The sequence below is a fragment of the Neofelis nebulosa genome, chromosome 1 (assembly GCF_028018385.1).
Source record: "Neofelis nebulosa isolate mNeoNeb1 chromosome 1, mNeoNeb1.pri, whole genome shotgun sequence".
NCBI classification, from domain to species: domain Eukaryota; kingdom Metazoa; phylum Chordata; class Mammalia; order Carnivora; family Felidae; genus Neofelis; species Neofelis nebulosa.
In genome coordinates, this window is record NC_080782.1 from 1,445,916 (window position 1) to 1,470,793 (window position 24,878).

Consider the following 24,878-nt stretch of genomic DNA (forward strand, 5'->3'; position numbering starts at 1 on the left):
CAAACCAGGCCTGGGCCCATACCTCCCGGACCTGGCACGACGGCTGTCCCTCCCAGGCCCCCCTGGGCCCCCAGGCATCTGAAGCTGCCTCCTCTTTCGGACAGATCACACACAGTCAAAGAAAAAATAGTCCATTTACATGTATTTTAATGTGAGGTTAAAAGTGGGAGGGCAGGGGGCAGGGGCTGGGAGGGAGTAGCTCAGAAAAGCCCCTAGAGGTCAACACCAATCCAGGATCCACACCGTGACCCCGTCTCCTCCTGTTTCCATCACTTACAGACAGGAGAGCTGAACTGTGAGTGAGGACAGGAGACTCAAAGGCCTGGAGCCCCACTGGGCCCATCTCTAGAACAAGGGCGTCCGCCCAGCCCCGGGGTCAGCGGTGGTGGACCGGCTTGGCCGGGACCCCGAGTGTGGCGTTTACACGGCGGGGGTACGACCGTGGAGTGTCGACTCCTCTAGGAAGGTGGCTGGTTTCTACAGTTTACCTTTGCCCACAAACTACCGGACATGGGCTTGGCTTTGGGCGCTGTGGTCACTGATTTCTGTTGCTTCATCATGGCCCTGTCATCCTTCCTCTGATGCTTCAGGAGTTAGTTATGTGCAGAGTCCGTGGTCCTGCCAGGCTGACTCCATGGGTTTTAAATCATACCTCGGGTGGCTGGGTGGCTCTGACGGTTGAGCATCCGCCTCTTGGTTTCGGCTCAGGTCGTGATCTCACAGTCTGTGAATTCGAGCCCCGCATCGGGCTCTGTGCTGACAGCGGGGAGCCTGCTTGGGATTCTCTCCTTCTCTCTCTGCCTCTCCTCACTCATGCTCTGTCACGGTCTCAAAATAAATAAATAAGCTTAAAAAATTAAAATTAAATAAATCATGCCTCAAGACTGGTCAGGGTTCTGAGCGTGGGTGGGACGTCCACGGAGACGAGGCCAGGACTCGCTCGGCAAGGCAGCTGCCCAGAGTCTCGACTCCCCCGGGAGCACAGACCAACTGGCCGTGACCCTCGAAGGCCGCCTTGCTAGAAGAAGGGATGGTGCGTCATGAGCTCCCCAAGGGCACGACCCACGTTTCCCACAATTCAGCCGCTGCCCGTATAATGTGTGATATGGCGTCTAATCTCGAAACAGAATTGTGAGTTGGACCCAGAGCGGAATTAAATCTTCTCTAGGCAAACCTGCTGTGTGCCAGGGTTCCCACAGAACAGAAGCACTGTGACGGACGTGCTGCCTCTGTGCTCAGACCGGCCGGGCCTGAGGGCGCCCCGAGCTTCCAGGTGCCGGCAGGCTTGGTGACGGCCACCTCCACACCCAGTGACCTCCACACCCAGCGAACTCACTCGTCTGTGGCCTCCCCGGGTGTCCAGACACCGGCACCGAGAGCCGGGCAGGCTGCAGCGTCCGTCCACGGTCACCGCCCCCTGGCCGCCGGCTGGCCATTTCGGTGCCTGTGGGTGGGTGGTGCAGAGTGGCAGGGCCACCGCCAGCCCCACGCTGCTCCTCGGCGGGGCCGGGCCGTGCAGAGGCTCCTGCTGCTGGTCTTCTCCGCACTCTCCACAGGGGCGCCCCAGGCTCGGTGGCGGAGCGGGGGGCGGGGTGTCCGGCTGCCGCGGATGGGCTGGGGCCCAGCAGGAAGCTCCGGGGTTAACTCTCAGCCTCTCAGCGGTCCCTGGAAGAAAGCAGACAATCCAATCAGGATGCTGGTTTGTAAAATGAACTTTCAATGTGTAGCCCACAGACGGTCATTGACTGTGGTCGATAAATAACACCGGTCTTGACGTTTATTGTTGTAGGGAGTGATTACGATCCGTGAGGCTGGGCTCTGGGCTGTGGGATGCCTCGTTCGCGGCGTGCATGGGCAGACCCATGAACTTGTGCCTGCTCCTTTCAGGGGACCACTATTACTCACGGAAGACTGATCAATATTTCGTCTGTTTGGCGTCTTGACTGAGGATGTGTGGGTCCATTGTGGGGCTGCTGATAATGACTCCTTTATCCAAGCTAGCTTGTAGGAGCAAGAAGAAAAAGAAAGGAAGAGAATTATAGCACATGCTCATGAAAGTAGAAAGTACAGTAAAGGTTATACGCAGAAAACAACAGAAAAGCTACAAAATGGGGGAAATTGTAGGAAAAGGTGCAGAGGTTTCCAAAGCCATCAGGAAAAGGCGTGTTTTCATGGATTTTCCTTAACATGCTAAAAATCCCAGCAAGCTTTAATAAATCTTTGGAAAGTCATTCTCTTGCAAAAGATTGATTTTACGAACCTTTGAGGTCTAACAGACAACTATTTTTCTTACACTCTGAATAAATCAAGTGTTCTGCCTATAAATAAGAAATCGTCCCTCTTCTTCCCCAAACGCACCCCCATTTATTTTCTGTTAGAAAGAGTCAGGGGCCTGGGATGGTGGCTGCTCCAATCCCCTGTGCACATGTTCTCTCCAGGGATGTTCACTGATCTCTGTGAGGGTCCCCGTTGGCCGTGGGCGTGGGACTTCGGTTCTGATCATCAGATCCAGGGATCCAGGGTCCCGTAAAACCAGCCGGGGTGGTTCTTTGGGCATGTGATCGTTTTACAGGGCCGGGGGGTCCCTGCCCCCTCGGTGAGCACCGCCTGAGTGGCCAGGTTCCTGGGGTGGGCGATGGGGGCGCTTCCTCAGAGCCCAGGCCTCTCCTCCAGGAGCTGCCCGCCCCCCCCCCCCCAACCTGCAGCAGTTCCCGCGGAACTGGGTTAGCCGCTGGCGAGTGCTGACGTCCAACACCTACATCCCGAGGGCACGGAGGCCACCCCTCAAAGGTCTGCGTTTCTACGGAGCGCCTGGTGGGCGGGGCTTGCTCCTTTCTGCCTTTCTGCGTCGTGGTGCCCGGCGGATGGCAAGTGTGGAAAACCGCCAAGAAGATGCTGGGGACCCTTGTGCCCCCACGCGCCTGATTCCGGGGCTCAGTCCACACACATCCCAGCAACGCGTCTAACAGACGCGCCGTGGCTTCCTGCGTGGGAGGCTCGGGACGTTGCTTCGTGTCCTCGTCTCCCCTTCGGCTTGTGAAACGGGGGTCGACAGCGGAAGGTGCCCGCAGAGCTGCAGGGACGGCGCAGCGGGGTCTGCAGACACAGTGGCTTTGCGGGCCGTGCTCCCTGCCACCGGCCGCCAGCTCCGGGGCCTCGGGGGTGTGGGGGGAGCAGCTGCGGCCGCGGGGAACAGGGGTGGGGCCCGTGCCCGCAGACTCGTCTGTGGACACTGAACTTTGGATTCCAGGTAACTTCCGCATGTCCTGAGATATTCTGATTTTAACTTTTTTTCCCCAGCCATTTGAAAACACAGAAGAGGTTCTTAGCTTGGAGGCCGTACAGAAGCCAGCACAGGACACGCTGGGCCTGGCACGGTGGTCGGCGGACCCTGACTTGGGTGACAGCCCAGATTTTACACTCGTGGCTAAAACTATAACTTCATTGGAAAGAGAGATAATAGGACATACACGCTGGTGCCTTCTAGTCTCTGTTGATTTTTATTTTCTTCCGCTTTCTCTACACTTCCCGCCTTTCTAAATTGAATACATCACAAGTAATCATTTTGTAATTTAAAACGGTAAAGTTTAAAAGTCGTATTAGCCAAGATTACCCAAGTCCCTGGAGGCAGAGCAGAAGGAGCGAACACCCGATTTCCGTGAGGCCCGCTTGGCTTCGGTGTCTGTGAGACGGAGTGAGTCCTTCCGCGTGTGGGGAACAGCTCAGGACTGAACAAATAGCTCAGGAGAGGCGGCAAGAAGCCGTGTTTCCCTCAGAGGCCGAGGGAAAATGTTTGTTCTGCCGCTGGACCTTGTCACGGGTGCAGGCAGGGCCGGGGGCCCGGAGCCACCTCTGTGATCCCAGCCAAGTGCTCAACTGTGTGCTCCCCGAGGAAAAGTTCTCTTGCGGGAAGACGTGTTGGTGTAGAAACAAGACGCAGCCTTGAGGAGGGACCTCTTTTCTCTTTGCTTGTTTCTGACTTAAAGTCCGAGTTTCCTGTCAGGAGGTTTCCCCTGAGCCGGGCTCACGAGGGCCAGGATCTTCTCTTCAGGCCAACGGCCGCCGTCGGGGCCAGAATGGGGGAGCCGGGGCCCTCCTGTCCCGACACGGCACCTCGCACGCACTTTTGTAAGAGTAGCTGGAAAGTTAAACTCTCTCCTTCTTTTCAATCCACTACAAGGAAAGGGGGAGACAGTCCTGGGAAGATGGCAGCTGGGGTCACGAGTAGCTTTTGAATCTCTCACTCTACACATCGAAACAGGCAACCGGACAGCAAAACAAAAGCTAACGGGCAGCGTTACACCAAAACGAGGCGACAAAGCCCCCCATGAGCTCACAGTGCACACAGACGAGCACGCGGCGACAGCCAGGACCGAGGGGCCGGAGTCTCTGTGTGGAGGAAACACGGGACCCACGGTTGTTCCCGGGGAAGCCGTGGAGGCCACTCTGAGCGGGGTGGAGACACAGCGGGGTCTGTGCCCTTGCGGGGGGGAGGCCCGGGCTCGCAGGACACGGGGTCGAGTGCAGCCCCTCGGGGGCTCCTTCCCGGACAGGGCTCCTTCGGAGGAGAAGCCGCTCCCCTCGGACCCGACGCCTAGCAGACAGAGCAGGAGGGGGAGGGAGGCCCCGAGGGAGCGGGCGGCCAGGGGCTCAGGGGCAAAGCCAGGCCTGTGCACCCAAGAAAAAGCACAGCAGCAGGAGCCCAGAAAAGTTGGCGAAACACATTGCCTGCAGCTCAGAAAACTGAGTTCACATAAAAAGGAGCAGTCAAATGATATCGAGGCCAAGTCCCAAACACGCTCTTGAAGAAGAGAGGGAGGAGGACCGATCAACAGGCCTGTAGCCACAGAAGGAAAGGCGGGAGGTCCAGCCTCTCCCGCACGAGGGGAAAGACATTCAGAAAAGACACCGGGAAGGCCCAAACCAACAGAAATCAGAGAGAGCCGCAGGACGAGGGGGAGACCCCAGGAAAGGGTCAGCAGAAGGGGGGAGTCAGGCGTGACCCGGGCCGACGGCCGCGTGAAGGCGGACCAAGCAAAGAGCTCGCGGACGCGAGAAAGTCTTACAAAGAATCAAAAACCTAAGAGATGAAAAAGAATTTGAAAGTGGCGATGCTGAAGTCAGGCACGGAAAATTGGCAGGTGATCGTTCTTCCTGGAAAGAAACACCAAAGTGGGAAAGACTGGAGTAAGAGCTAACGAGTGCAGTTCAAGGAGGTGGTCCCGAAATAGACAGAAGGCAGCCTGAGGCCCCTTGGTGACCACAGGCGCGACCGGCTTGGGCTCAAGCGAGCGACATCAGGACAGTTTCAGCGAATCGCTTGACCAGCAAAAGCAAGGAAACTCCTTTTGGGGTCCAGGCGAACACAGCGCTGACAAGGGAGAGAACCTTGCATTAGGTCACGTTCCCAGCGGCACCTTGTGGCATAAGTGAACCGGGTGACCCAGGTGACACACGGAGGGAAGACGGTGCAGCGGAGTTTGCAGCCGGGGACACGACCCGTTTGCCACGTGTCATTTCTGCCAACTCTCGAGGATCTCAAGGAACGGCGTCCCGAGAGCTGCTCTGAGAACCAGGGACAGACGAGTCTGGCTGACTCTCCCAGGCTTCTCTCCAGACCCGACTGCGTGCTGCGGGCCGGACCCCCTCCTTCCGCAGGTGCCTGAGGCCCACCGTCCCCCAACACGCGTGCCTCTGGGCACCCCCGTGCTGCCCGTGGTTGGGGTGCATTTCTGTCTACTTTTATGCTTCCCGCTGGTGTTTCTAAAAGGCGAAGCTGAAGCGTTCAGAACTTAGCCACGTTCCCACCAGAGCTCACCCCAGTATAGGCCGTCTTTTCTCATCATTTAGTGCAAAATAGTTTTCCAATTTTATTGTAATTCTGTTTTCAACATTGGCTACTTAAAAGTACATTTTTTTTCCAATTAAAAAACATGGGAAGGTAATAGGGCAATTATCTATTGGTCGTTAACATCTGGCTGGGTTTCACCGTGGTTACATGCCACACCCCACGTGATTTCAGTCCTTTGGGATGTGCTGAGACTTGTTTATGCCTCAGCATTTTGTCAGGTTTTGAAATCTGTCCTTGGAAAGGCCCCGCTTGGGTCACACGGGAGCCCGTGGCTGGACGGCTCCATCAGGCGCTCCCTCCATTCTCGGGGTCAACGGGCCCAGGCGAACTCACACCATCTTAATTCTGGTGTTAAAAGCAGAAACACGGGAAGCATCTTCCTGATGGATTTTCAGACTGGGTTCTGCCACAGAACGCACACAAGAATACTGGAGAGGGCACGCGGACGATTTCATATTCCAGTAAATACAGGAACGGAGGCTGTGCTCCTGGTGACGAAGAGCCTCGTGATCAGGGAAAAGTCGGGCCCTTAGTGGGGCAGCGGCATTTCCCCAGGAGCCCGGATGGAGCCACTGGGGGGAATGGGGACACTCTCTGAGGCCACGGTCTTACGGGAAAGTCTCTGAAGCTCCTCTGTGTATAAAACTAGATTCAGAGTCATAGTGGACAGAGGAATGCTTGTTTCACATGCAAAAACAAGGTGTTTTCAGAAGAAAATTCAAATCTCTTACAGAAAAACATGTTGGTTATCAGGTAATTCTGGAGTAACTCCGCGAGAGAGAATTCGGAAAAAAGAAGAAAATGGAAAACAGTAACTCGGAATGTCGCCACGAGGCTCTTTCGGGTTTCCTACGGAACTGCGCGCTGTTCCCTTGTGCCCGCATCGAACCGCTGTGCGAACGCCTTCTCGCGGGCTCTGACTCAGAAGATGGCGGGATGCGGTCAGCACTTATTATGTATATTATATTATATATATATATATATTATAATATATTATATTATATATAAAAGACTGCAGTTATTCCTGACGGATAAACATCTCGGCAGGCTGCATGCAGGTGGTGTGAATCTCAGACGAGCATCGAGCGCCCGTTGATGTTTCCAGTTGAACCAAAATAAATGAATCAGGGGTCTTTCCCGTAGATGTGCTTTGCCACGTCGAGGGTCTCCCGCGTCAACAGCAACGGAGACGTGAACGGAACACACAGCAAAGCTGGGGCGGCCGGTCCCCATGTGGTTTTAGATGTCCCTATGGTACAGTCACCGGGCCACGTGGGCGATGTGGGCAGGGCTTGGAGGCCACAAGAGGTCATGTCTCCGTCCAAGGCTGTGTCCAGAATAGTCCGGGTGGGGAGCCCATCAGCACACCCAGTTTCCTTGCCCTGCAGCTCCATGGACAGAGCCTTCATGCCGCGCCGGGGGCCGGCTGACCACCACAGGCGCACCTGGAATCTTCTTCATGTTTTAAACATGAACATGAGGGGCTCGTGTGTCCTTATCACCCCTCTGCCAGAAACCCTGGGAAGTTAGAGACGTGATTACAGACTATCACGAGGTTTTCTCTCTGTTAGTTGGTGATTTAAAATACACCCAGTTAATACCAGCATTTATAAAATGTACAAGGGCTCCCGGAAGTCAAGTACAAATTAAAAGCAAGCCAACAACATGGCCTCGTAAAGAATTCAAGGAGCAGCTAGCCGACGTGTTGTTGTTTTTTTCTCTTTTCTCACTTAGTATTTGCATGTTGCCATTTTCTCAATCATTGATTAGTGGAGCAGAGTGTAATTAGACCTTTAATGAGCACACGCTGAGCACTCCGCAAACAGCCAGGGGAGCCATATGTGGGCGAACGCAGGGAGGGTGAGGGGCACGGACATGCGCCGGGGTCCCTGGCACCCTCGTGGCCCTCGGTGGACGTGTTGGTTTCACCCTTTCCCTCCCCGCTGTGAAGAGAGGGAGTTGGCTCTTGGTTTTGTCTAAAGCATTGGAATTCTTTGAGATTAATAATAATTAAAAATAATCTTCAGCACCTAAATGTCCTTCTTCCATGTGGCCCCAACCCAGGACTCAGAGCCTTCCTCCCAGTGCTGGGCCCCATTCCATCTTCCTCTTTGGCACCTGGTCCCAGCGTGTGGTGCCCCGGCCAGTCTCGGTGGGGAGGCTGCCCTCAGACCCCTCCCGGTGGACGGGTCAGGTGCCCGGGGCATGACTCCAGAAAGGTACGTGCCCCAGAGCCGCGCCCTGGATGCCGCCCAGAACCTGGTGACTGGCACACTCCAGGCAGGCCCTTGCTGGACGATGAGGCCCCATAACCTAGCTCCACAGCTTCCCCAGCCCTCGTCACCTGCACGGTGTGAGCCCAGGCAGGGGTCGAGAGGGCCCTGCCCCACGGAGCCGGGTCTCTGTCCTCAGCGTGCTGCACACACTGCCACGGACAGAACAACTCGAGAGGGAAGAAATCCTGCCGTAGTAGAGTACATTTGCCCTTCAGGCCACCAGACGCCTTCACGCGTGTGTGTGACTCAGGTGGGACCAGAGCGGTTAGAGCCCCAGGATCCTGCTGCCCAAGACTCACCTGCCCCAGACAGTCTGGCCGAACACCTGTCTGCTGCCCACACCTGGCTCCTGTCAGGCCGGTGAGGGCTCCCCGCTCCTGCCCTCAGTCTCCCGGGAAGGTGACCCTACCTGAGCAGCCATAAAGCCCACTGATGCCTCATTACTTCCCTTAACGGCCAAAAGATCCCGACTTCCGGCACGCGACACCCGTGGAAGCCCTCACTGGGGTCCTCGTGGCAAGAGAAGGGCCGGACACACAGAACACCAGCAAATCCTAGATCCGCCAGAGAGGAGAGGTCACGGGGCGAACCGCTGCCCTAAGACGGAGAGCTAGGCAGGCAGACGCAGACTCTCATGGCTGGAGCAGAACCTGCCAGCGGGAACCTCCCCGGGGCTGGTGCAGGCGCACGAACGGGGGCTCCTCCTGGCCGGCCTGGGGCTAGAGCTGGGTCACCCACACCGGTGTGCGTCCTCCCTGCAGGGGCCCCGGCGCGTCTTCACGGCGATGCTCAGAGAAGTGGGCCTCAGGCTCCCGGGGCAGGACGGGAAAGGAGACTTTCAGAAATCTGCAGGGGCTCTGTGTCCTTCACGAGGTCTGTCCCCGGGAAAGGGGACCGAACCGGGGTCTGACTGACCCGCGGGAAGGGAAACACCCAGTCCCCGGGCATCCTGTCCCGCTGAGGGGACCCCGCGTGGTGAAGGCTGCAGCGGAGGCCTCAGGCTCCTGGGAACCGGGCATCCCACCCACCTGCCCCGCCTGCCGCCCCAGCAGGGCCCCCGCGAGCCCCCTGGCACAGCCCGGACCTCACTCAAGGGGGTGAGCATCCTCACCCCTTGCTGGTGTGGCGACGTTCCAAATATCTGACCTCGGGCTTTCCTTGTGAATTCGTTTCTCGCAAATAGTAGTATTTCGTAATTTAATCAGACGACCGTTAACACGTGTTAACGTGTTTTCCACCTTACACGCCTTTCTCGCATTGAGCCCTGCATTAGACACAGTACAGGTTACTTCCGTTTCTGCAGGGACCGTCAGGAGCCGCTGCTGTAAAACTGCTGTTTGTACTTTACCCTCATCCTAGGAAACGCGCTGCCCATTTCCCATAAATGGCTAAAATAGGTAAGACTTTTACCTGCCTGCGGCAAGGAACACAGAGTAACTACTCGGCGGTGGACAAGTCGCTTTAGCATCCCTTACGTGGTCGCTGCGCGCGCACCACGTGATTTAACAGAGCTTGGGTATCTGAGCGCCACGTGTTCACGGAGCGCAGGTACACGAGCACCACGTGACTTAACGGCGTTTAGGCGTGTGAGCGCCACGTGTTAAAGGATCGTGGGTGCGCGCGCGCCACGGGACTCAACGGCGGGTAAGCCCACGTGCACCACGTGTTCACCGAAGCCGCCCCCGCCCGGCCTGGGCTCCCCGGGGGCCCTGCCAACGGCGCTGCCCGCGCGCGGGGCTTCGGCTTTGCTTGGCGGGAGGCGCGTCCGGCCGGAAGTCGCAGGGGGCGGGTGACCGGGTGCGTCCCCAGCCCGGAATCCACCGTGGGAGGGCTTAGGGTGACGGAGCTGACGGACACTCGATCTGGGCCCACGAGTTACTCGACTTACTGATGTAAAGCAACAGACGGACCGGGGGGCAGCGCGGGCGGGGGGCCGGACCTCTGGCGGTGGGCCTGGCGCCGGCCGAGCTCCGGCCAGTCTGGGGGCCGGGCTCTGTCGGCTGACGGAGGACCCAGCTCCCACGTGGGGCCCGGGGCTTCCCCTCTCCGGGCGCCTGCGGTCTCGCCTTCCTGTTCCCGCGCCCGGACTTCCCCTCGGGGTTCTTACCGTCTTAAGCAGATTTGGGGCTCCAGATGGGCCACGTTTCCCAGGATGACGGCCAAGTACATTCAGTGACTCGTGTGGTCACTACAGTTTGAGGACAACATGTGCGAGAAGACCTTCCCTGGCCCCTGCCCAGGACTTCTTAATTCCGGCGTGCCCAGCTGCCAGGTGCGGCCACCCCCAGGCGCCTTCCCCGTGACCCGCGTCGGCCTCTGTCCCAGACCCTGAGCAAGGGTGAGATTTCTTGCACCCCCTGCACGTGAAATCTCAAGTAGCCCCTTCTCACTTTTCTGCTTCCTGGATCTATTACTGATGCGGGTGGTTGGTGTCTACACCTGAAATCCCAGACCGGTCTGCTCCTCCTCCTTCCGTCCCCCCCTCCATCCCATCCTTGGTCAAGGTGCCAACATCAGCTGATGGGACACCATCCACCGGGTTGGTGGCTGTTTTGTATTCGTTGCCAGAGGCTCCTAGTTCTGCCTTCTCTGGTTTTACTTGAGGATTTTATTCAATTCTGTCTTCCCTCTTGGTGTATTGATTAAACTCCCAACATGTAGAGGTTTCCCTAAAGTTGACAGTCGACGTCCAAGCCCACCTGCCATTACCACTGCCCCGTGGGTGGCAGTGCAGGGACCTGCCTCGGGACGGAGAACGCCAGCTCCTTCTGCCTCCCCGTGACACTGCTGTCCCTCACGTCCCCTCTCCCTCTGTTGGAATCACCCAGCACACGTCCCCTTATTCCTGCTTGGACTCTGAACCCTTATGCAGACTCTGACCTCTATCATTCCTTCTCCCTGAACAGCTTGTTTTGTTTCTTGAATTTCCTGGGAGCATCCTTCACAAATTCTCTCGTTGTTTGCCTGGGAAGGTCTTTCTTTTCCCTCCCTTTTGAAGGTGAGTATCACTGGTTATAGAAATCTGTGTTGGTGGGATTTTTTTTTTCTTCTAACAGGTTAAAAATGTCATCCACCTAACATCTCTCTCCTGCTGCAGCGACTCCGGGTGAGATGTCTCTGTGACCCTCGTTCTTCTCTGGCTGTTTTCTTGTCCCCGTAAAGGTTCCCCTCAAGGTTTCCTCTGTGACTTTGTTTTTCTGCAGTCGGTGGGTGCTGTGCTCAGTGCGTCGTGGGCACTGAGCTTCTTGGATCTGGCTGTCATTACTCCATTACTCCAAATACTCACTGTGATCGCCACCCCCCCACCCCCCCATCTTCTCTCTCTAGCAACTGCAGCTATAGATGTTACGCCCTTTGAGAATTTCCCTCCGTTCCGCTCCGCTTCTTCCCCCATTCTTCTGTCGCTTTGCGTTCACCTTGGAACTTTCTGTTGCCCTGTCTTCAAGCTCACTGTGTTTTCAGACTGTTTTCTCCGGCCCTCTGGCATGTCTTGTAATCTTTTGCTTAAAGCCAGACCTGTCGTCTCCAGTTGGAGGGAAATAGGCCTTTGCCGGCGTGGCTGGGGGCTGGTCTCTGCCTAAGGTGTCTCTAGCCTTGTCCCTCCTGACGTGGCTTGGCTGAGGGCTCCTGCCAAAGAGAGCGTCTGGGTCTGCAGCATGTTCGGCTGTGAGCCACACTTGTGGTCCTCCTGGAGCCGTGTAGGCTTGGGCTGAGGCGTGGGGGTGGGGCACGTCCTTCAGTGGTCGGGGCATCAGGGATGTCACCTTCAGAGAAGTTTTCTCTCCTACAGCTTCTTCTCCACTGGCTGAGACCAGAAGACTCGAGGGGGCCAGAGTCCAGGAGCACCCTCCCCCGGGATCTGGGACGCTGCTCTTGGGAAAGGTGGATACGTGTCACGTTTCCCAAATGTGACAGATGTCTTCCCTTTGTCACAGAGAACTTTCTGGACATATTTCACAGCCCAGTTCTTCTCTCCCACTGCAGAGCCACAAGGGCATCTTCCTCAGACCTTTGTGAGGAGATCTCAGGGCTCCTGGAAATAAAGCCCCCGCTCCCCCAGCTCCCAGAAGCCCAGCGAGGCACCGCCCACCAGTTCCTGCCAGTTTACGGCTCCAGCAGCTTCTCTGGGCAGACCCACCCTGCCCACCCTGGCCTCCCAGACTTGCTGTCCCTCAAGATTTCAGGGTGCTGGCTCGCCCTGCACGCTGGGCTCTCGGGTGAGTCTGAGAAAAGCAGTTGTTTTCAAGTTGTCCCATTTTTTCTTGTTGTAAGGGCAGGAGTGGAGTCTGCCACACTCTTTAAATAAATGTCAGCGCTAAGTCTGGAGTCCCCGCCACTGGGGGAGGGGCGGTGCTGTGCCATCCCAGATACGCTACTAAATATTCGTATAGAACTAATAAATATTCATGCCAGGACATAGAATAACGTTTTCTTTCACCAGGAAAGAAAGAGATTCCACGTGTTGTGACTCATCACTCTTAAAAGTATCTCTGGTTAGTGTTTGATTCTGAGACCCATCTGGGAGGTGAGGCCAGCCTCCTTCGATGCCTCCCACCTCAGCCCATGGGACGGACTGGCCACAGGCCCCCCGAGGGCGGTCCTTGGAGCCGATCACTGGCTGTAGATCCAGCCTCCAGCCGGTGGGGCTCGTTCCTGGCCCCAGAGCAGGCGCCGGCTTCCTGTGTCCTGAGGAGGTGACTCCGTGGGCCAAGTGCTGCCCAGCCAGCCAGCAGCTGGGCCATGGGCACCCTCAACAGTTGCTGGAAAACGGCTCTGGTTTCCGACCGCCACCAGTGTCCAGATGGGCAGCAGCCAGGGGTCCCCACTGTGGCCTTGACTCCCCGGGTCTCCGTGGGGCGTTCAGAGTGGCCAGCCTGGGCAGGACTCCCCCACCCCCGCCCTGGACACACCTGTGAACAACAGTTTCTGGAAAATTCTGGCTGCATTCAGACTCTGACTACCTGAGGGTGTCACCCCCACACCAGTTCTGGGGGTGTCTTTCTTGTTGAAATGAGATCACTTTACACACAGAGAGACTCGCATTTTCAGGGAATGCCTGACCCCAGCCTGCGTGACCCCAGCCTGCGTGACCGCAGCCAAGGCTTCCAGGCAGGCGGTCAAGCAAACAAAGTTTAGATGCCACTGAAAATATCCCCACACTCTGTTTTCTAGAAACATGGCTCCAAGACAGCCACGGGGCATCCATGTATGTGTGTGAACTTACAGAAAAATGGTTGATTTCTCCTTAAATACTTAACAAACGCGTCATGATATACATGGAAGTAACTGAGGGGTCTCAAGGGTGCAACCAAGTTTCTAAGATGTTCTATTATCTAAGTTAATATTCTGAAAATCAAGTCTCTTGTTTTAGAAAAATGGAAGTAAATAATCAACAAAAGCAAAACATGCCCCTAACGGGTGCGGCCAACAGTGTGCGAAACTCGTGCTCAGGAAGATCTCGTTTGCCCAGCGCTCCACCCACGGCAGCTGAGCCTTGAGCAGGGAGAAGCGGGCACGTGGGGCAGGGTCCCTGCGGGGGGGGGGCTTGTAGAGTCCGTCAGCGTGGGGAATAAACCGGACTGGGAGCAGCCCAGGAACTCAGCGTGGGGCCCGTCCCCTTGGGAGCCGGAAGCCGGGTCGGTGTCCCCTCTGGGCTTTGTCCTGCGTCTTCTCTCCCGACCCCGCACCTGCTGTCGCCACCACCCCGATGTCTGCCAAGCCTGGACTGGCATCTGCCTCTCTCCAAGGATGCCGTTCCGTGAATTGAGTTTCTGGGGCCACCGGTGCAGGCGGAGTCCCAGTAAGCGATGATGGCTCAGCCCTGGGTGTCGGGACGGGGGGCGTGAGGGGCCCGGGGCTGACAGAATCCCGCGTGCTCTCCTCTGGTTGCAGGAAACTAACTCTCGATGTCTGTGCCTTGCTTTCTTCTAAACTTAGAATTACTGTTGATGAACTCACTGTAAATAAACCTTGGCAATGTGTGCAATAATTAGTGAAAAATAAATGTGTACTTAAGTATTAATGAAATAAATATTTAGCAGGTTATTTGGGATCTTTGCTGTATCCTCAAACGTTTAATAAATAATGAGAGGTTTATTAAAACTTGCGACTATGACTTAGTGGAAGGATTTTCACAATGCAACTTGCTTCCTAAAATCAGAGAAGAAAGGATTTGTTTTCTGTCAAGGGGTGGGCCAAACAGCGGAACGGAAGCTGGGGACAGACGTCCTTGACACAGTCTGGGGCAGAATGACAAAGCCGCTAAGACCTCACTTCCAGGCCAGTCTTGCTGCCTGCTATCTGAAGGCTTTCTAGCTATTACTAGCTGAGGATTCAGAACAGGGAACTATGGCCCCGTAAGATCACTGGGTCAGATACGCGGACCTGACTCCAAGTGGACTTCTCTCCACTTCGAGAAGAATCTGCTCCCAGAACAACAACCCCCTCCTCCCCCCGCCCCCAGCCCAGGGAGCCGATGCTGCTGAACAGGTGGGATCCAGGAGACCCGCGAGAAACCCCACAGAGGGGCCCTGGGATGCCATCTCTCTGCCTGCACATGGAAAACAGAAAATCAGTGTGATCGCGGCTCCCCATGCCCCCAGCCAGAGGGCCTCACCCCTCCTAGCCTCACCCCCTCCATGTCCGAGTCAGCCCTGGGCCCCGGCCCTGTGTGGACGCAGCCTGTCGTGGAGTCTGGGAGAGGTCATTGTAGGGATCCGGACTCTACAGTTTGGGAAGTGTCCCCAAGGTGAATGCTAGATCCCCGGTCAGATGAGCCTCTGAGCATCACCACTAACAGTTTAGGCCGTTTTCCAGCTTGTGGTCCTTCTGGAAGCCACAGTCTTTACGGGACGGACCTGCCAGCCCCACCACCAAGCCCTGCCTTAGCCTGAGCCCCCGCACCTGCCTGTGGCTCTCCATCTGTACAGTGAGCCAGGGTAACCCCTTCTTTCCTTCCGGGACAGTGGAAAGAAGTAGGTGCTGCAAAGTGAGTCCCTCAAGCTCTGAGAGGCTAAAGGAGCCATGGCCACCCTCTTCTGCCCAGAAAGAGGCGTCCGTGTGAGCTCTGCCCCCTCCTCTGCCCCTTGGCAAACCCCAGACGCCAGGCACACAGGACACACGGGACATACGCTTATTTTTTTAAAAAAAATTTTAATGTTTATTTATTTTTGACAGAGAGAGACAGAGCATGAACAGGGGAGGGGCAGAGAGAGAGGGAGGCACAAAATCGGAAGCGGGCTCCGGGCTCCGAGCCGTCAGCCCAGAGCCCGACGCGGGGCTCGAACTCACGGACCGCGAGATCGTGACCCGAGCCGCAGTCGGACGCCCAACCGACAGAGCCACCAGGCCCCCCAGGACACACGCCTGTTTGAACACAGTGTAAGTCATAGCAGTCAATCCCCAGGTGCCACCGTACTGGACAACAGCATGCACCCCCACACGCACGTCCCTCCCGGACATGCGTGCGCACACGCGTCCCTGCTAGAGTTCACTTATACAAGAGCGAATTCTGTTCTGCTGGTGTCTCTACATCTGCATTCTTCTTGCCATGAAAGTTTCCTATCGATTTAAGACCCGATGAAGTGGGAGGAAACAAGTCGGAAAGGGCACATCGGGGCTCGCTGAGGGCAGTAGCTGTATTCGAGGAAAGCCTTCCGTGGCGTAGTTTCCAGTGTCATTAATCTCAAAACGTGGGGTCCACGGGCATATACAATTGTTATTTTGTATTTGGGGGGAATCTTCGAGGCAACACGCGTTAGCGGCAGCGGTGTGAAAGCCTTCAGACCGGACGTGGGCTAAGGAGACCTCCGCTTTCTCCTTTTTCTGTCTAAACACAATAAGAAAGAAGACCGAGAGGGCACAAGGAGTGGCCTCCGCGGCCGTCACCTTCAGCGCCCCGCTCACCTGGAGAGCGCCTCTACCCATAATGCACTAAGTGGATGATTAAACAGGAATGGGGGCTTAACGGAGGGTAAGCGTGGGGTCCCCCGAGCCTGGCGGAGCACTGAACCGTGCGTCTACAGCTGTCTCCACACGAGCCCGACATTCTTTATTTATTTGTTATGAAATATTTATGGGTGTTATGAAAGGTTTAAAATAATGCGTCTGTCCCTCTCTCCCCCTGTCTCTGCCTTTTGCTCAGCACACCGTTCTCCAATGCATAAATAATTCCGGGCTCCGGACAGTGGGCGGCACATTTTTGCGTTCTATCTGCTGTATCACATTTTTTCTGCCTGAGAGAAAATATCATTCCTAGTAATTTTCTACACTTATACAATCGGCGTTGACAGTAAATAATTGATGTATGAATTTAGGACTAAACTCCAACACAATATGACTTTATGTCAAGGGTTACTCCCAGCAGATTTTGAGCTAAATCATCTTGCAAAATGGGTTCTTTCAGTGGGAGAAAAAAAGCTTTTTGAAATTATTTTAATGGAAAACTGGGACCTTGGCGCAGCTCTCCTTTTGATGAGGTCTTGCTTTGCATGGTTGGTAATAAAACCAAGCAATCTACCCATTATGAGATTGGAAATGTTTCATCTGTGATCACAAATGGATTTTTTTTAAGACTGACACAAGCTGTTTTTATTCGGTTCATCCTTTTTTCTCTTTTTTTCTTTGTGTGTGTGTGTGTGTGTGTGTGTGTGTGTGTCTGCGTGTGATTGCATTTACGTGTGGTAGGCTGCCCTCTGCTTTTCATCCCAGAATCTTCCATAGAAAGTACAATTACGATTTAAATTACAAGCTGGATATATTTGCAACTTAAAGATATATTACTAGCAGAAAGGCCTCAGATAAAGCACTACACATTCCCTCCCATCACTGCAATTAAAATCCTTTTCATCATGAAAAGAAAATGGTTACCCCAGACCAGGAGGGGGGAGAGCAGACACAGGAGAGAGAAACGTTTCATGAGATGGTCTGCGGAGAAACACGTTATATCTTTACAGCTTCGGTTGAAGGCCAGGAAGAAGATCAAAGAAAACAAAGAAGGTGAAAGACCCAGAGTGAAATTCGCTATTTGTTTCACTGCACTCGGGGGGGGGGGGGGGTGATCTGCAACTATCAAACATCTGTATGTAATTTCGTTTTTGCGGAGGCAAAGATACAGACACTGGAGTTTAAAGCAAGGCCCTCTCGGCTTTGAATAGCTCTGACCTTTGTAATTATTTTCTCTCGTAGTTGCAATTGTGGAAGATTTCGTTTATTTACTTTTGGATCCATTGTTCCTTTTCAGAAGTTCAGATCTTTCATACGATAAATTTCACTAAATTTATAATATAAACTAAGAAATATGATAAAATCCAAAACTTCCTGGAAAAGAAATCCTATGTCACAGCAAGAGCAGCCTGAAACGTGAAAAGTTGAAATGCCCGCTTCGGTCCAGGCCACCCTCCTGTCCGCATCCACGTTTCTCCCCGCGATCCTCACTTCAGGGAAATCTACGGCTGTCGCTTCATTCCATAGGTGGCACTCACGTCTCTATGCACGAAGTAATGAAGAAATTCCAGGCCACAACTTGGTTTGTGAAAGTCCTTGCTCTCACAGAAGGGTATTTACTTCAGAAGAACGTAACAGATTTCTTTAAAAATAAATTTTAGATAGATTTCTGAACTAGGCTTATTCGATGTCTACCCTTATTTGTATGTGGTGATGAGGAATTTCAGGAACACTAAGAAACAGGCTTTATGAACAGATGCTCTAGCCAAACTGTCAGGTGTACGTGTGCATGCACATGAGTGTGCCTGCTGGGTGTGTGGGTGCATGTGTGTATGTATGTGCAGGTGTACATGTGCCTCTCTGCGTGCATGTTTGCATGTGTATGTGTGTGTGCACACAGGTCAGCATATATGTGTGTGTGTGCATGTCCTGCTGTGGGTTTGTACACGTATGTGTATATACACATATGCGTGTGTGCCTGTGTGCATGCATGTGTACGTGTGTGCATGTGTGTCTGCACATGTGTGTGTGCATGTGTGCCTGTGTCGCATGTCTGCACATACATGCATGTGTGTATGTGTTGTGCACCAGGTGTGCATGTTTGCACACGTATGTGTATATGTGCACACATATGCACGTGTTCCCATGTGCATGCATGCATGTTTGTGCACGTGTGTGCACATGTGTGCCTCTGTGTGTTTGCACGTGTATGCACACGTGCGTGTGTGCACGTGTGTCGGTAAGGAATATTATTAGGGTTGTGAGTACTGGAGTCCCTGGTTGTAAAGATGCTGGGGGTCGCAATTCCTGTAACGGTTTCCTTGTCAGCCTAGAAAACAGGATCTGAATCTCGGAACTCAGTAACCCTTAGAGACGATCTTGTCCAAAGGCTTCACTTCATACCTGGAGAAACCCATGGAGTTCAAGCCGTGGGCCCTTGATCACTGGCTGTGACACAGCAGGACACAGGTGACATCTGCGGTGTCGGAGTCCAGGTTGTGGCGTGAAGCCATCAGGGGTTCTTCCCAAAGAGTCCGGCTTAGGGATTTGTCCCAGGAAAGCCAGGGGTCAGGCGGAATTGTGGGCTCCAACATTGGCCCACCTTGCTCCCGGGGCCCGAGCCGGGGCCGGAGCACTGACCCCCCCCTCCCCCCCAGAGGTCCGACTGTCCTTCCGAGGCCCCTCGGAGCAGGAGGGGGTCTCTGCAGACCCGGGGCCAAAGCACCACACTGCTCACGTCAAAGCAACGGCAGAGGGACTGAAAGGCATTTTGCTTGACCCTGTGGGAAAGCCAGGGTGCCAGGCAGAAGGTGCCAGAAGCCACGCATCTGTCCCTGCCGCTGAGGTGAGCGTCTCCTTGGGGAAAAGACTGTTTCCCGAGGTTTGGCCCCTGGTGCCACCAGTGAGGAGCTTCCGTTCCAGGGCTAAAGGCCCCAGCCTCCCCACCCCCCATGCTCTCCAGAGGTGGCAGACACCCTGTGACCCCAGCACGCCCTGACAAGTGACGTCTAAACACTCGGGAGTCACGGTGTTTGGAGGGGTGACGCTCGTGAGCTCGACAGAACAACACGGCAAGGGTCTCCCCAGAGAGCGGCAGGCGTGATGAGACCCACGGCTGTCCAGGCCCCGAGCCCGTGTCCCCAACCCCGCCACGGGCTGGAGCCCATGTCCCCACCCCCTGCTATGGGCTGGCTTGGCCTGAGTTGGAGGGAGGCACCTTCCTCGGCCCTGTTTCTGGGCTAAAAGTGATGGCTTCACTTTAGCAGGACAAACTCACACCCTCCTCTAGACGGCTCTGCTCCGAGCACAGAAGATATTAGCCAGCCTGGACGTGTCACCTGGACCTGCTGAACCCTCGAGGGCTCACTCCCAGCATCCTTTGCTCCGGTGCTCCTGGACGCCCCGGTGCCTTCCAGAAGCACGGCCTCAATGAAACGGAGAGAGCCAGGGTGTGGCTTTCCGGCCTGCTGGGTGCAGGGCAGGTACCAGGTGAGCCGACCTGTGCATGCTTTACCCCGGGCCCTGGCTGACCGCGGCCTCCTGAGAACCCTGGTCGCCCCTCCTCGAGCAGCAGCCTGGGGCTGTGCCGGGGCCCGAGTGCATTTCCTTCCCGTTTACCTGGGACACACACAGGGGCCACTGGACAAAGTGCTGGTGCTGCTGGTGTGCGTGTGCGTCTGTGAGTGTACAGCTGTAGGCGTCTGTATGCATGTGTGTGTATACACGTGGGAGTGTGCATGAGTATGCGTGTGTGTGTGTGTATACGTGATTGTGTATGTTTTGTGTGTGTGAGTACACGTGTGCAGGCCGCGTGTGACTGTGCGTGTGCGTCTGTGTGCACGTGTGTGTGTACACGTGGGAGTGTGCACGAGTAAGCATGTGGGCGTGTGTGCACGGCGGCAGACGTGGGCCAGGAGGCTGCAGGGCTCGGGGCACCTCTCCGTCCCCCAAGTCCTCCGAGCGCCCGGTCCCCGGATGGACCCCTGCGGGGCGGAGGGCGTGGCCGGCCCCGTGCGTGCAGTCTTGGGGCTCCCGTCACCCTGATGAAGGCTGGAGAGAGACGTTTGCCGAGGCCGCAGTCCCACAGGTATCTGTGTTTTGGTTTTCTCTGCGGTCACCAGCAGAAAAGCCGCGTAGGGGGCACCCGGGCGCTGTCCCATCCGGGGGTCGGTTCCACCTTCGGGACACACTGGGCCGGAGCCAGGCAGGCCAGCGGCCGAGGCCCATGGGTGGCCCACCGCCCAGTACTCTCAGCAAGGCAGCCCCCGCAGCCTGCCTGAGCCCGCACGCAAGGCCCGGTCTACACCTGCTTTTATCATGTGTTCCTGCTCGGGCCTCCACAGGGACCCCTCGCCCTCTCTGCTTCTGGACCCCGTCCCTCTCCACCCCCTCATTTCCCCGATAGAGCTGGTGGTTATCTAATGGAGTATGCGTTGGCTAGTCTAACCTCTCCTTGCCGCCCACCGGCCCCGGAGAGCTGCAGCCCCCCGAGGCTTCCTGTGCTCTCCGCCTCACATGCACAGGGTCAGCCTGTGTCTGACCCCGCGGGGGGCCCGGCTGAACGCCCAGCTGAAGGAAGTGGCTCCTGGGCACCGGCCCACGGGGCACGGGGGCACCGCCCGGTCTCCACCTGCCTCCCGCACCCAGCTCCCAGAAGGACAACGGAGGCAGGGTCGCCCGTGGGGCTGCACACCGGGGCTCAGGGGACCACCAGTGACATCGGGGCGGCACCCGGAGAACCCAGAGGTGGCCTCGAAGCTGGGAGAGTCACTTGGTCCTCAGGGCCGGACTGTTTCCCCTGCCCAGGCGTGCCCCCGGTGGACTCACACCGCAGGACCTCTCCACACCCGAGACTCTGCGCTGACCCCACGCTCGGTCCTCAGACAGAGAGGCAGGATGAACAGGGTCTCGTTCTGGAATCCCAGGCTCACAAGTGGCTTTGCAGAAAGACCTCCGTCAAAGTCACCGTGGGGAAGTTTGGGTGAACGCTCATTTCTCAGGCAGCCTCACCCTGGCATGGGACTATGTGTGCTCTCTCTCTCTGAGGCTCAGGAGACACGGCGTTCCGTGGAAGTCTAGTCTTTGGAACGTTCCTGGAGGCGACACGGTGCTCGCTCACCGTTGCCAATGTCACGCCTCTGTTTCCGCTCAGATGCACGTGGAGATGAGCTTGACAGGAGGCCTGAAGCCGAGCCAGGCCACTCCTCCCCTTCCGCGGGGAGCGGGCTTTCCGAGGGAAGCGCGGAGCTTGCTTGGGTCCCTGGGCAAGCCGGGAGCCCGGGTGTGAATGTCTGCGACACGGGCAGGTGGCCCGGTGGCCAGGTCGCGGCGGCGCGCCGCCCCCCAGAAGCCTCGACGGAGGAACTACGCGGACCAGCCAGAGCCTCAGAGGTCGCCGAATGACTCTCAACCAGTCTCCTTAGGAGTTGATTTTGCTGCCGCGCAGACGGAATGCTACGGAGCTCTGCACGGAGGGATTCCCTCCGAGGGAAAAGGAACCAGCAAGCAGCACGGCCCCCGAGGGTTCAAGCGACAAATCTCCCCTCCTGCTCCTGCAGGCTAATGCGCTGGTGACGCAGCAGCCAGCCGGGGGAGGCCTCAGAGCGACCCCGACCCGCCGGGGGCTGGGCGGTCTCGCGGCCGACCCCGGGCGCCACATGCAGCCTCACGAGCGGATCTGACCCCCGCACACGCACCAGACCGCCGGGCGTGGCCACCGCCGAGCGGTACCAAAGCGAGGCCGCTGCTTTGAATTCTTCGGGGAACCAACTCAAACAGAAAATGCAATTGAAACTTTGTAAATAGAGCGGCGGAGGCGCTCCCTCTGGCGCCTGTGCGCGTATCCTTGATGTTTGCTTAACAAATTAGCCAGCAGCCACTGCACAGGTGAGATGTCCTGCACGTTCGCGCCTCTGCAGCGAGAGACTGTCAGCCGTCACCTCCCTGAGCCGGACCTCTGCTCGGGCCGTACTCTGCGTCGTTCAGAGTGAGCCGGGGTCCCGAGGGGACACCCTTGCCCGAGGGCCCTGCAGTCGTGGCCACGGGGGCCCGGCTCTCCCGCAAGCGCCTTCCCTTCTCGGGCTGGTTTCCGGGGAGCAGCGGGGCCCACGCGGGCTGCCGGGGGCTGAGCTTCCAGAGGTCACCGCTGATGGAAGAGATAAGGTCGATCGGGGTCCTGGCGCTCAGGGGCGGAGAGGACGCTTGGGCCACGTGGCGGCCAGAGCCCCGGGGACCGTCGGGGAGTGTTGGCCTCTGGCCGGCAGCCGAGAGGAGGGCCCGGAGCCGCCGACGGCCATGTGGGCTCGTCCTCCCGCAGAGAGACTGCCGCCACTCACGGGCCACGCCGCTGCTGCTCGTGCACACCGAGCAGGAAAGGCGTGAGGGCGTGTGCACGGGAGTGTAGACGTGTGAGCGTGCGGCCCTGTCTGCCAGCGACGGGTTGCTGACAGAGGTTCAGTCTCAGCCCTGGCGGCTTTTCCGGAGCCCCAGGGACCCTCAAGACGGTCACTGAGAAGAGCAGAAAGGAAGCCACTTCCCCGCTCACCCACACCCCTGCCAGGGTGTGCGTGGCCGGGAAGCTCCCCCGTCCCTGCTCAAACCGTGGGCTTTCCTGACGAAGACCAGCTGAGGCCAGCTTGCACTTGAGAGCGGACAGCTGAGCTGCGCAGGCGATCGTGGGGTCGGCCGCGAGTGTGAAGCGGGAACGACAGTGGAAAAAAGCAGAAAAAGAAAATCCAAATATCTTCTTGGGCTCTGCCAGGCAGAGAGTAGGTGCTCAGCAAAACTTCGCTCCTTCCCCCCTCCCTCCCTCCCTCCCTCCCTCCTTCCCTCCAGGACGGGTTCTTTCCCCTTGTTTCCCTGCTGTGCCAAGGGCAGCAACTCTGAGGCCGGTAGGGAAGCCTCAGGTACCCACGAACCGGGGAAAGTTCCCACAAAGGTGACGGGAGAAGGGCGTGTCCTGGCTGGTCGCATGTCTGAGTGAGGCTTCCTGTAGGGCCTTCCCCTGGCCCAAGTCAGAGGACACGCAAGAAGGCGGCGAGGGTCCGGCAAGAGCTCCGGGGGCCCCACAGCGGCAGCGGGCAGCGGGTCAGGAGACGGTGTTTCCCGGCCCCCCTTCTGGAACACGTTTCCAGCACCCCTTTGACAACGCTGCTTTAAAGAGGGGGGAGCACAGATAAAATGGAAAAACCTTTAGAATATTCTCGGTTGGATTTTCTCTTCTAACGCTTATTTCTAAATGAACACAATCTACTCCAGAACTCTTTAATGTAATAAAAATATAGCTCAGGGTCAGGTATGAAATTAATGACACAAATTCAAAGTATTAATGCTCAGTGGGATGAATCGACTTCAATGAAGAAATAATCAGACTCTGTAACCAGAGCCAAATGGAAAAAGATAGCGTTGGAACAATTCCGACAGCAACCTGTTACGAAAGAAATTATGAAAACACGTATAAAATATTTATTTTTAATAAGAGGAATGTCCTATTTCTTAAAACTGAAATGAGATTAGACTCTTAACTTATCATCAAAGCATAGCAACGATTGTGAATGCCACGTCGTCGTGTGGACGGAAATGCTAATTTTATTATCTTAATTTGTACAGCTAGGTTTCTTGTCTATTTTATTCTTTTTAAAGTTAAATGAGCAGCAGTAAGAAAGCTTTGGGGTTTCATTTATAAGAGATGAAATGGTACCAAATATCTGACTGGACATGTGACAGGTCCAATAATGATGGGGCCAGAGCAATTTCCGTCATCACAAGACCTTTGCAAGGACAGACCAGTGGAGGTACGGAAGGAAGACGTGACAGGGACAGCTGTCACAATGTGAGATCGCTCTATGGACATCCTAGTCCATATGCCACTTGGCAGGTGACAGCCTCCAGGCAGACGAGACTGGCCACTGCACTACCCCAGAGGTGGTTCATTTGGAGAGAGATAGAAGCTGGCATCGTTGTTTGTGAAGTCCTATCCTCAGGCAGGACATTGGGCACACAGTGGGCACAGACAGGGGAGCTACAGAGGCCGTTCGCACGTCGCTGTCGTGCACGATGAGGCGGGAGCTTAGCGACTCAGCCCCCTGGCCTTGGTAATGCAGCCGGGCCGTTGGGGCCACCTCGGAAGCACATGGCCAGTGGTCGGAGACGTGCCAAGGGGACCATGTTCAGAGTCATTTACCGCAGAAGAGTCTGTCCGCCACAGGATCTCCAAAGGAACCTGAATAGAAGTGATTAGAAGTGAGGAGGGGTCATCAAAATACGCTCGCTAGGTAAATGGAATAAGGAATTTTTTTTTAAAAGTGTATTTATTTATTTGAGAGACAGAGAGCATGAGCGAGCAGGGGAGGGGCAGAAAGAGAGGGAGAGAGAATCCCAAGCAGGCTCCGTGCTGTCAGCGTAGATCCTGACACGGGGCTCAAACCCACAAACCGTGAGGTCACGACCCGAGCTGAAATCAAGAGTTGGATGCTCAACAGACTGGGCCCCTTTAAAGCCTCATTTTGAGGATTTTCAAAGGAATTGCAAAAGGGAGAATGATACACTGCTGAGTAAAAAAAGGCAAAATGAAAACCATATGTCCAATATATCTGTATATACTATAGACGCTTTTCTGTGTGGACACGATGCACACGAATACGCAAGCACACGTATTTTATGTGAGTGTAAGTGTGAACACACACACCTCACGCCCTCAAATGGCTCGTAAGAGGAGTAAACAGGAACAGTTCACCTGCGACCGATTTACTTTTATGTTTCTCCTTCTGCCTTTTCCGAGTGAAAATTTCTACGACGAGTTTAGGTTC

The 24,878-nt window shown here is 55.9% G+C and overlaps 1 long non-coding RNA gene across 2 annotated transcripts; it reads left to right on the forward strand.

Annotated features, from left to right (window-relative positions):
• Positions 1-9,676: 9,676 nt before the first annotated feature.
• Positions 9,677-13,204, forward strand: LOC131507838 (uncharacterized). 2 transcript variants are annotated; one of them, XR_009259774.1, is made up of 4 exons: positions 9,677-9,771; positions 10,247-10,399; positions 11,034-11,125; positions 12,112-13,204. It is a non-coding gene; the product is annotated as an uncharacterized LOC131507838 (long non-coding RNA). The 2 variants fall into 2 exon arrangements; XR_009259750.1 differs by lacking the exon at positions 9,677-9,771 and adding an exon at positions 9,921-10,019.
• Positions 13,205-24,878: the final 11,674 nt, after the last annotated feature.